Genomic DNA, 12,077 nt, shown 5'->3' with positions numbered 1-12,077 from the left:
TCTTTTATCAGGTTAGGTTAAGTTTTTTATTAATACTTTATAGATAAAAACTATCAGGGACAGATGCTGACCTGTCACCTGCTCTTTCTACACCTAGTAAGTTGATTCCATGGATTTTTTTAGCTTATTAACGTGACAAAGTTGACTGATTTTTTTTTAATTTTTTTTTAATGTTTATTTATTTATTTATTTATTTATTTTTAATTTTTTTTTTCAACGTTTTTTATTTATTTTTGGGACAGAGAGAGACAGAGCATGAACGGGGGAGGGGCAGAGAGAGAGGGAGACACAGAATCGGAAACAGGCTCCAGGCTCCGAGCCATCAGCCCAGAGCCTGACGCGGGGCTCGAACTCACGGACCGCGAGATCGTGACCTGGCTGAAGTCGGACGCTTAACCGACTGCGCCACCCAGGCGCCCCAATGTTTATTTATTTTTGAGGATAGAGTGTGAGTGGGGGAGGGGCAGAGAGAGAGGGAGACACAGAATCTGAAGCAGGTTCCAGGCTCTGAGCTCTCTGGACAGAGTCCAATGCAGGGCTCGAACTCAAGAACCGTGAGACCATGACCTGAACCGAAGTCGGACCCTTAGCGGAATGAGCCATTCAGGTGCCTCCCAAATTGACTGATTTTCTAATATTAAACCAACCTGCATTACTGAAATAAACCCCACTTGGTTACAATGTACTATGTTTTACAATATTGTGGGATTTGACTTGCTAATATAACTTTGTTTAGAATCTTTGTTATCTGTGTTCATGAGAGACACTGGTCTGAAGTTTTCTATTTTTTGTACTATCTTAGCCAAGTTTTGATATCAGAGTAAAAGAGGAATTGGAAAATATTACCTCTTTTTCAACTTTGTGGACACACTCATATAGCACTCGTATTTGTACCTCCTTAAATGTTTGGCAGAATTCAGCAGTAAAGCCATCCTGGCCTAGACTTCTCTTTGTGAAAAGGTTATTAACTATAATTTCAATTTCATATATAAAGAGCTATTCACATTATCTACTTCTTAAATGAGCTTTGCAAGAATTTGTCCATTTCACCTAAGCTGTTTAAGTTATGTTAATAAAATTGTCCAAAATTCCCTTATTATGTTTTTACACCTTTTTGAATCTGTAGTGATATTACCTCTCTCATTCCTGATATTGGTAATCTATATCTTGTCTCTTTCATTCCTGATCAGGATAGCTAGAGATTTATTGATTTTATTTATATTTAAAAAAAAAAAAACAACTTTTATTTCCTTTGATTTTCCCTAATTATCTTTGTTTTCTATTTATTGATTTTCCCTTTGGTCTTCATTATTTATTTAATGCTTACTTTGAGTTTAACTACTCTTCTTTTTTGTTGCATAAGGTAATGCCACTGATTCAAGACTTTGCTTCTTCTCTAATCCAGATGTTTAGTACTATAAATGTACCCTTAATAACAGCTTTAGCAGCATCCCACAAATTCTGTTATGCTGTTACCATTTTATTCTATTCAGTATACTTTCTAATTTCCATTTTGATCCATGTACTATTTATAAGTCTGTTACTTATTTTCGAATACTAAGGATTTTCTCAATTATCTTTTTGCTATTGACTTCTAATTTACCCCACTACAGCCAGAAAACATGCTTTGTATATCAATACTTTTAAATACATAGTTATTTTATGACCCAGAATATGATATTTACAATATTCCATGTGCACTTGAAAAGAATGTGTTTTCTGCTGTTAATGGTGAGTGTTCCAGAAATGTCAATCTCTGCTCTTCTTGAGTATTCTATAAATTTCAACCAGGTCAAACTGGTTGATGGGATTGTTCAAGTCTTTTATATCCTTACTGATTTTTCTACCTACCTGTTCTATTATCAAGAGAGGGGTACTGAAATCTGTCTATGATTGTGATCTTCTGTTTTTCCCCTGCAACTGTTTGCTTTGTTGATTTTTGAAGCTCTGTTATTACATGCATAAATGTTCATGATTATCATGCCTTTTGGATCAATTCATCCTTTATCATTAACAAATGATCTTCAGGGCGCCTGGGTGGCTCAGTCGGTTAAGTGTCCGACTTCGGCTCAGATCATATCTCACGGTTTGTGAGTTTGAACCCTGCATCCGGCTCTATGCTGACAGCTCAGAGCCTGGAGTCTGTTTCAAATTCTGTGTCTCCCTCTCTCTCTGCCCCTCCCCCTGCTCATGCTCTGTCTCTCTGTCTCTCTCAAAAACAAATAAACATTAAAAATTAAAAACAAAAACAAAAACAAATGATCTTCTTTATTCTTTGCAATAGTCTATGTCCTAAAATCCACTTTGATATTAAAATGGCCACTATCTTTTTTTTTTTTTTTGGACTAGCATAGTGTATCTTTTTCCATCTTTTACTTTTAACCTATCTGTATCTTGATATTTAAAGTGAAGTTGTCATAAGCAGCATATAATTGGGTCTTGCTTTTTTTCTTTAAGTGATCTCTATGCCCAACATAGGGCTTGAACTCACAACCCTGAAACCAAGAGTTACATGTTCTACCAACTGAGCTGGCCAGGCGCCCCTTGGGTCTTGCTTTTTATCCAATCTGATAATCTCTGCCTTTTAATTAGGATGTCTAGATCATTTACATTTAAAGTAGTTACTAATGGGGCACCTGGGTGGCTCAACTGGTTAAGCACTGACTTCAGCTCAGGTCATGATCTCACTGTTCTTGAGTTCAAGGCCCATGTCAGGCTCTGTGCTGACAGCTCAGAAACAGAAGCCTGCTTCTGATTCTGTGCCTCCCTCTCTGCCCCTTTCCCACTCGTACTCTGTACCTCTCTCTCAAATATAAATAAAAACATTAATTTTTTTAAAAATAAAAGTTACTAATATGGGTAGATCTAAGTCTATCAATGTTATTTCTATTTGACTCATCTGCACTTTGTTCCTTTTTTTCTTTCTTTTGTACTATTTTTTATGATTTCATTATTATCTCTTCATTGGCTTATTAGCAAAACTCTTTGGCTATTTCAGTAGTTGCTTTAAGGTTTATAGTACACCTCATTAACTTATCCCTGCCTACCTTCAAGTGATATTATAACATGTCAGGTGTAAGAACCTAACATTTATATACTTCCATTTCTCTCCTTCTGGCCTTTAGGTTACTGCTATTGTATATTTTACTTACGTATATATTATAAACCCCACAATATATTGTTGTTTGGGTTGAAATAATTATTTTATTAAATTTTTGGAAACAGTGAGAGACAGAGTGCTAGCAGGGGAAGGAGAGAAAAAGAGGAAGACACAAAATATGAAGCAGGCTCCAGGCTCCAAGCTGTCAGCACAGAGTCCAACAGGGAGCTCAAACCCATCAACCATGAGATCATGACCTGAGCCAAAGTCAGATGCTTAAATGACTGTGCCATTCAGGTGTCCTGAAATAATTACCTTTTAAGGAGGTTTAAATAACAAGAAAAAAAATCTCCTTTAATCATCATTTTCAGGGTTCTTTATTCCTTTATGTGAATCCATATTTCCATCTAGTATCATTTTCCTTCTGGATGACTTCCTCTAATATTTATTCTGCTGGTGAAAAACTCTTCCAGCTTTTCTATGTCTGAAGTCTTTATTTTGTCTTCATTTTTGAAAGATATTTCCATGAAGCATAGAATTATAGGCTGACAGGTTCATATATTTTTCTTTAAATACTTTTAAGATGTTGCTCCACCATCTTTTCAATTGTATTCCTTCTGACAAGAAATCTGTCATCCTCATCTTCGCCTCTGAATATAATGTGTCTTTACCCTCTCTAGTTTTTTAAGATTTTCCTCTTTACCACTGGCTTTGAATAATTTGATTACTATGTGGTTTGGTTTCTCCATATTTCTTGAGCTTTGTGGTTTGGTTTCTCCATATTTCTTGAGCTTTGTAACAGTGAACTTCTTGGATCTGTGGCTGGACACTTTTTCAACCATTATTTCTTCCAGTTTTGTTGTTGTTGTGTTGTTGTTGAACTCTCTCCATCCTTCTCCAGAAGGATTCCAATTACAAGTATATCAGGTCATTCAAACCCTTCCCACAGTCCACTAGTGGTTTTTCATATTCATTAAAAATTCTTTTATCTCTTTTTATTTTGAATTGTTTCTACTGCTATGTCTTCTAGTTCACTAATATTCTGCAATATCTAATCTGCTGTTAATGTCATCCAGTGTACTTCCCATTGAAAACAGTATACTTTTCATCTCTATAAGTCAGATTTGTGTTTAATATTTTCTATGTCTCTACTTACATGAAATACAGTAATAACTCTTTTAATGCTCTTGTCTGTTAATTCTAATACCTGTGTCACTTCCAGGTTGGTTCCAATTGGTTGCTTATTCTTCTCACTATGGATTATTGTTTTCTTGCTTCAATGTATGCCTTATAATCTTTCACTAAATGGATCCCAGACATTACAAATTTCACTTTATTGGGTGGTAAGCAATTTTTGTATTTTTATAGATATTCTCAGGCTTTGTTGTAAGAGAAAGTACAGTTACTTGGAAACAGTTTGATCCTTTTGGGCCTTGCATTTTTAATTTGTTAGGTGGTTCTGGAGCAGTGCTCACTGTAGGGCTAATTATTCCCAACTAGTGAAGGAAGACTTTTCTGAGTAGTCTACCCCATTGCTCCACAAATTAAGAGTTTTCCCAGTCTGGCCAGTGAGAACAGGCACTATTTCCTGTCTTATGTGAACACAAGGCACTGTTTCTTTCCCTGGACTCAGACAGTTTCTTCACATGTATGCACTGATCAATACTCTGCCAAACACTAGGAGAACCCTTCGCAAATCTCAGGGATTCTCTCTCTATGCAGTGCTCTTCACTCTGATATTCTGTCTGTGAATTCTAGTTACTTTGGTCCTGCTTGAGTCTCAGTTTCATCTTCTCAACTCAGAGAGTTAGCTGGCTTCCACCTAGGTTTCCTCTCATATCACTGCAGATGGAAATTTTCTCAAGATAGAAAGTTGCAACAACCATACGTCTTGACTCATTTATTTCCCCTCTCTCAGGGATCACTGTCATTTACCATCTGGTGACCAGTCTTAAAAACTGTGGTTTCTCTGCTTTTTGGTTTTTTTTTTTCCCTTGGTTTCCTTAGATTTTTCCAGGCAGGGGGATAAATCTGGTCCTGGTTTCTCCATCTTCACCATGAGTGAATCCTTAACAAACCAAAATTTCTTCCTAAAGAAAACTGCCCTCTTTTATAAAATAAAACACCAAGTATGTTTTCAAAAAGAAACTATAATGGTTTCTCTAATGTACTGCATGAAGCCTAAGTGTCCATCACTGAATTTTCTGTACATACAAGTCTGTGACTGGTCACTGTACAGTTAAGGACACAAATTCTTATGTCAAATGATCTGGGTTTAAATGCTGGAGAATGGTTGCAAAACAAGGTAAATATATTTAATACTACTGAACTGTATACTTAGAAATGGTTAAGGTAGTAAATTTTATGGTAAGCATTTTTTTACTAGAATAAAAAAACTATTTGGTTTAAATCCCATTACCTTTATTTATTAGCTTGTTTCCCTGAGCAAATGCAAGACTCAGCTTCAGTGCCCCATCCTTAAAACCAGAGAGAAGTAGGTGTGCCTGGGTGACTCAGTCGGTTAAGCATCCAACTTGGCTCAGTTAATGATCTTGCAGTTTGTGAGTTCGAGCCCCACGTCAGGCTCTGTGTTGACACCTCAGAGCCTGGAGCCTGCTTCGGATTCTGTGTCTCCCTCTCTCTCTGCCTGTCACCTGCTCATGCTCTGTCTCTCAAAAATAAATAAACGTTAAAAAAGAATGTTTTTTTTTTTTAACTGGAAAGAAGTAGAATACCTCTCTCTCAAGGCTGTTTGGATTATGATTTAAGCCATGGGTGGCAATTAGGAAAGTGCCTACAATACACTAGGCACAGTAAATAATTCTCCTCCTCCTCCTTCTTTTTCTTCTTGTTCTTCTTCATCATCATCATCACCATCATCTCCTCCATCTCTTCCTCTACTTCCTCCTCCCACACTTGCCTTTGAGACCTACATACACTAATTGAGGCCATACTGAGGAATAAACACAGAACTGGATTTGCATCCTGACACTTCCTAGCAATGACTGCATGAGCTGGGTAATTTTTTAACTTTTTAAAAATCTTAGGTTTTTTATCTGTAAAATAGAGATAAGGGCTACCTTAAATGCATGTAAACTGCTTAGCACAAAGGCTGGCATTAAAGGATCATTTAATTTAAACTATTATTGAATCACTTCACTGTACTATTGAATGCACTGTTCTCAAGAGAAATGACAAGAATGGAATCCAAAACTAGAATCCAAAACTATCTTTGCAACTAACAAAGAAAACACAGTGAAGCTAGGGTATAAGAGATGATAAAGCCTACTAGTATGAAATATTTAAAAATCAAGACTAAATAATGGAATCAAACATTATATTAAACATTTACCATATCCTTTAAAAAAAATTTTAAGTTTATACTTAGGTTTAAAAAAATACCCCACACAAGAGAAAATATCAAGAAGAAATCAAGAATGAGAAAGTTGTAGTATGAGAACTTTTGGGTGGTTTCTTTCATTTTGAAAATCAAATGTAGGATTTCCACTGGATTACTGAATTGTATTTAAGTGGACTGAATAACCACAGCACAAACTTGGCTTTGCAAAGTTACTGCTTCCACTCCTTTTTCAGCACCAAAAAAGTCAACTTTTTAAGTCACAGTTCAGATAAAGTGTTCTGCCATTTCTGATAACTTAAAACAATAACCATGGCTATTTCAGTGACATGTGATAAAAGCTCATTTATTTGCATGGATGGAACACTCCTGAGTTATTAAACAGTCATCTTTTCTCTGTCCCACACACAAAGGAATTTTCTAAGGCAAGATAATGTTTACTTTCATTGGCAAAGGATCGGACTAATGATTTTTCTGGATCTTTAAAACGGAGATAAAACACAATTCACAGATTTTAATGGGTCAAATTAAAAAATGCTACCCAGGAAGGGTGCCTGGGTGGCTCAGTAGGTTGAGCGTCTGACTTTAGCTCAGGACATAATCTCACAGTTCATGGGTTTAGGCCCTGCATTGGGCTCTGAGCTGACAGCTCAGAGTCTGGAGGCTGCTTCAGAGTCTGTGTCTCCCTCTCTCTCTGCCCTTCCTCCCCTGCTCATGCTTGCTCGCTCTCTCTCTCTCTCTCTCTCTCAAAAATAAATAAAAACATTATTTAAAAAAATGCTATCCAGGAACACATGGTTACCAAGTCCATCTTCTTATCATCTTCTACACAAGACCCATGTTTTTGGGTTAGCTATGCCTAAACACCAGTATTTATGATATAATCCCAGTAATAAAAAAAGAAAAAAAAAAAAAACTGAAGATAATGTATTGAAACGGAATTATGTAATTTATCTCCCCCCAATACTTAATAAAACAAAGGGGGATCTGTTGGGGGGAAAAAGCTTATAAAAAACAGCACACCCTCCCATATTAAAAAAAAATTCTTGGGGCACCTGGGTGCCTCAGTTGGTTAAGTGTCTGACTCTCAATTTCAGCTTATGTCATGATCTCTCAGTCCTGAGATGGATGGCTCTGCACTGGGTGTAGAGCCTGCTTGAGATTCTCTCTCCCTCAGGGCACCTGGATAGCTCAATTGGTTAAGTGTCAGACTTCTGCTCAGGTCATGATCTCACAGTGCCGTGAGTTTGCTGGAGCCCCACATCCGGGCTTTGGACTGTCAGCATAGAGCCTGCTTTGGATCCTCTGTCTCCCTCCCTCTCTGTACCTCCCCTGCTCCTGCTCTCAATGTCTCTCAAAAGTAAATAAACATTAAAAACAAATTCTCTCTCCCTCTCCCTCAGCCACTCCCCTACTCACTAATCACTCTCTCAAAAAAAAGTTAAAAACAAATTCCTCAAGAACTGAAACCAAGTAAGAAAAGAATATAACCAGTGTATGCTGAAGTGACCTAATACAGGCTCGTAAGCACCTGATCTCTTCCCAAATCTGTAACCAATGACATTATGTTGGTAGCTTGAAATTAGCCATGGGGGGCGGGGGGGGTGTGGATATTTACAGCACTGAAATTAGAAAAGGCTACCAAACAGAGGATTTTTTTATTGTTGTATTCAAGAGACCCAGGGCACTAATACAACACTGAGAATAATCTAATGGCATAATCTCTCAAACAGGCAGCCAAGGAAACAATATTCTAATGAGAAAGTGGAAAAGCATAATACAGAACTGGATTTGCATTTTGACACTTCCTAGCAATGACTCCTAGGATTCCTGATGCTGTCTGTCCCTAACACTCAGAAGTCATACAATTCACTTTTTTTTTAATTCCAAAAGAGAACAGAGCCTTGGAATTCTCAAAGAGGTTGTATATAATCATGACCCCATGACTGGAGAAAAGCGGGTAAAACACAAATAATCAGCCCTTCTAACTACGGCTCAGAGACAAGTTATCCACATTTTATCACAGCAAAAAGAACAACAGGACAGAGAAAAGCCACACAACCATAAATATCACATTGTCCAAATATACTAGAGCAAAAACAATGAAAGAAACAAAACAAAAAAAAAAGTGCAAAATAGTAAATAATCCAATTAAGAAGTAAACAAAAAACATTTGGAAACAATCCTGGACAAACTAGAATCAGTCCTGGATAATATTTAGAAGATCTTGTTAATTCTCTTCAGTACAACAACATTGTGGTTATATAGCAGAATATTTTGAATTTTTGGAGATATATTTTAAAGTACTTAGGGGTAAAGTGACATGCATAATTTTCACTGTAGCCTACGCAGGAAAAAAGGAAAAGGACTCAAATTATTAAACCAGTTTCCACTTCTGGCTATAATGGAGAAAAAGGGACTGAATTTAACCTACCCTCACCGTAAACAATTAGAAAACTAAACAAAACACATAAGAAGATAAGCAAAATGAGATGAGATCTACAACTGGCCCAACTTACTAACTACAAGCAGTGTCCAGGCCAATGTGTGGGGTGGAAGAACACAAACAGCCTGGTGTTCTCACTCAACTGAGGGGCCAAATAACTGAGTTCAGTGAGGCCAGGCATTCAGAATCTGTGGGTTAGAGGGTCAAGGGAAAGTTGAATAGAGAGAGCTGAGACCTTGTCCCTTTAAGTGTCTGGTTGAGTACTAATATGAACACATGAGAGAATAAACTATGCCAGCCCAGAAAAATGAACCACACACAAAAGAAGTAAGAACAATCTTCAAAGCCAGTAAAGGGCTGAGAAGTGTTCATATTTCCACTATCCAGGGAAAAAAGACCTGCAATATATGGAGCATAGGTATAGCCCTCAAAAAACATCACCTTATTCATGGGGTAAAATTACCCATACACTAAAGGTGTTATGGACCTTACCCTAGCAAAGATTAAAGGCAATATTTCAAAGGATTAAACTGATTCCAAATAGTTGAACTATACACCAAAAAAATCAGACAGTATCTAAAGGAGAGACAAAATCTAAGTCACAAAAAAAAGTAAAAATCAGAATGATTTCAAAAACTACCATGCATGTAAAAAAAATCAGGAAACTATAAATATATTTTTCTGCATAACTGGGAAAAAATCAGACAATAGAGACAGAAATTACAGAGATGATGGAATTAGCATACAAAGAGGTTAAAACAGCTATTATAAATATGTTCTATATGTAAAAAGCATACAAGGAAACAAACATGAAGGGGGGGTTGAAAAGGTAAAAGATTTAACTATAAAACTACAGAACCAAGAAACTCAACAAATCTTAAGCAGAATTAAATATAAAAGAAAACCACACAGAGGCAAATCATAAGCAAATGGCTGAAAACTAGGGATAAAAAAACCCAAAGGAGCTAGAAAAAAAGACATTATATACAGAGGAACAAAAGTATAAATGACAGCATAATTCTACATAAGTCAGAAGATAATGCAGCAACATGTTTATAGTACTATAAGAACAAAAAACTTCTCAACCTAAGATTCTATATCCAGTGAAAATATCTCTCACAAATGAAGGTGAAGTGACATGACCACTTTTTTCAGACATCAAACCTGCTAAATTATCACTAGTATACCTGCATTACAAGAAATGTTAAAGGAAGTTTTTCAGGCAGAAGGAATGATACCAGATGTAAATCTGTACTGACACAAAGAATAGTGCCAGAAATAATGAATATATGAGAAAATAAAAATAATTATTTTCTCCTTTTTTAATCTCTTTAAAAGTTAAATGACTAATATGGAACTGCATATGAAGCAAAACTGTTGCTAAAAAGTCCGTTATGTTGGTCAGGTCCTATTTTTCATGCAGCAATAGTAATTATGATGATTTGATTCAACTAGAAAGTGTCTTTGAATATTAACTGAAAAACATAGAACACAATATGATGCGTCATTACTACATATTGTTAACCATGTGTGTAGGTCATAATGATGAATTAAAGATTGTTACATAAAAAAAAAAGTTAAATGACTATGAAAAAAAACCCACAATGTGGCATTTATGCCATAAATGCATATGCTGTGGCATTTATGATATAGAATTAAATGCTGTGGCATTTATGATATAGAATTAAAATAGATGATAATAGCCCAATGGAGAAGAGAAATGGAAGCGTGTATTATGTAAAGGTATATAATGATAAGTTATTGATATACATTGCACACCTTAGGAATAACTTCTAAAAAAAAAAATAGCTAACAGGCTTAACACATAAGCCAACAAAGATAAATGGAATCTTTTTAAAATAAATTAGTCCCAAAAAACTGCAGGAAAAGAAGGGGGTAAAAAACTAACAGAAAACAAATAGTATGGGGTGCCTGGATGGTTCAGTCAGTTAAACATTTGACTCTTGATCTCACAGGGTCGTGAGTTCAAGCCACACATTGGGCTCCATTGCTGAGTGTGGAGCATATTTAATTAAAAAAGAAAGAAAAGAAAACAGAAAACAAATATTATAACAGTAGTTTTAAACTCAACCGTATCAATAAATACATTAAATGTAAATGATCTAAACCAATAAGTAAACATGAGACAGTCATTTTCTTTCTTTTTTTTTTTTTTTTTTTAATTTTTTTTTTTAACGTTTATTTATTTTTGAGACAGAGACAGAGCATGAACGGGGGAGGGGCAGAGAGAGAGGGAGACACAGAATCGGAAGCAGGCTCCAGGCTCTGAGCCATCAGCCCAGAGCCCGACACGGGGCTCGAACTCACAGACGGTGAGATCGTGACCTGAGCCAAAGTCAGACGCTTAACCGACTGAGCCACCCAGGCGCCCCGAGACAGTCATTTTCTTATTTTTACAAAAAAAGAAAATATAACTACAGGCTGTACAAAGACATTTTAACACAAAAATAAAGATGAGTTAAAGTAAAAAGAATGGGAAAAGTTATATCATCCAAACAATACAAAGAAAGCTGAAATGGCTATGGTATTATCAAAGTAAACTTCAAAACAAAAAACTTATGAGTAAAGAAAGATGTTTCCCAATTCATCAGAAGGACATAACTATCTTAAATGTGTATCACATAACAGAGCTTCAAAGCACATGAAGAAAAAGTTGACAGAACTGAAAGAAGTTGTAATTATTAATTATAATTATAGTTGGAAATCATTAACAGTCCACACTGAACTAGGAGACAAAAAAAAATAAAAATACAAAAAACTTGACCACTATCAAACAATTTGATCCAATCATTCCACCAAACAACATTACACCAAACAACATTCCACCAAAACATTCCACCAAACAACAATACATTATTTTCAAGGACACATGGAATATTCACCAAGACAGACCTTAATTCTGGGCTATAAACCATGTTTCCATAAATTTTTAAAGGCTGAACTCATACAGTATGTTTTCTGACTATACTGCAAGTAAATCAGTAACAGATGTGTGGCCAAAACCCAAAATATTAGAAACTTAACACACATTTAATTAGCCCATTGGTCAAAGAAGAAATCAAAAGGGATATCAGAAAGTATTCTGGGGGTGCCTGGGTGGCTCAGTCAGTTAAGCGCCCAACTTCAGCTCTGGTCATGATCTCATGGTTCGT

General features: G+C 36.0%; 1 protein-coding gene across 2 annotated transcripts in view; it reads right to left on the bottom strand.

Annotated features, from left to right (window-relative positions):
* The window catches only part of ADAM10 (ADAM metallopeptidase domain 10), a 157,973-nt gene that overhangs the window by 103,513 nt on the left and 42,383 nt on the right, over positions 1-12,077 (bottom strand). The window lies entirely within an intron of this gene.

Source organism: Panthera pardus, unplaced genomic scaffold (assembly GCF_024362965.1).
Source record: "Panthera pardus isolate Hobbes unplaced genomic scaffold, ASM2436296v1 HiC_scaffold_24, whole genome shotgun sequence".
In the NCBI taxonomy this organism is placed as follows: Eukaryota; Metazoa; Chordata; class Mammalia; order Carnivora; family Felidae; genus Panthera; species Panthera pardus.
This window is presented reverse-complemented; position numbering and strand designations above follow the sequence as displayed.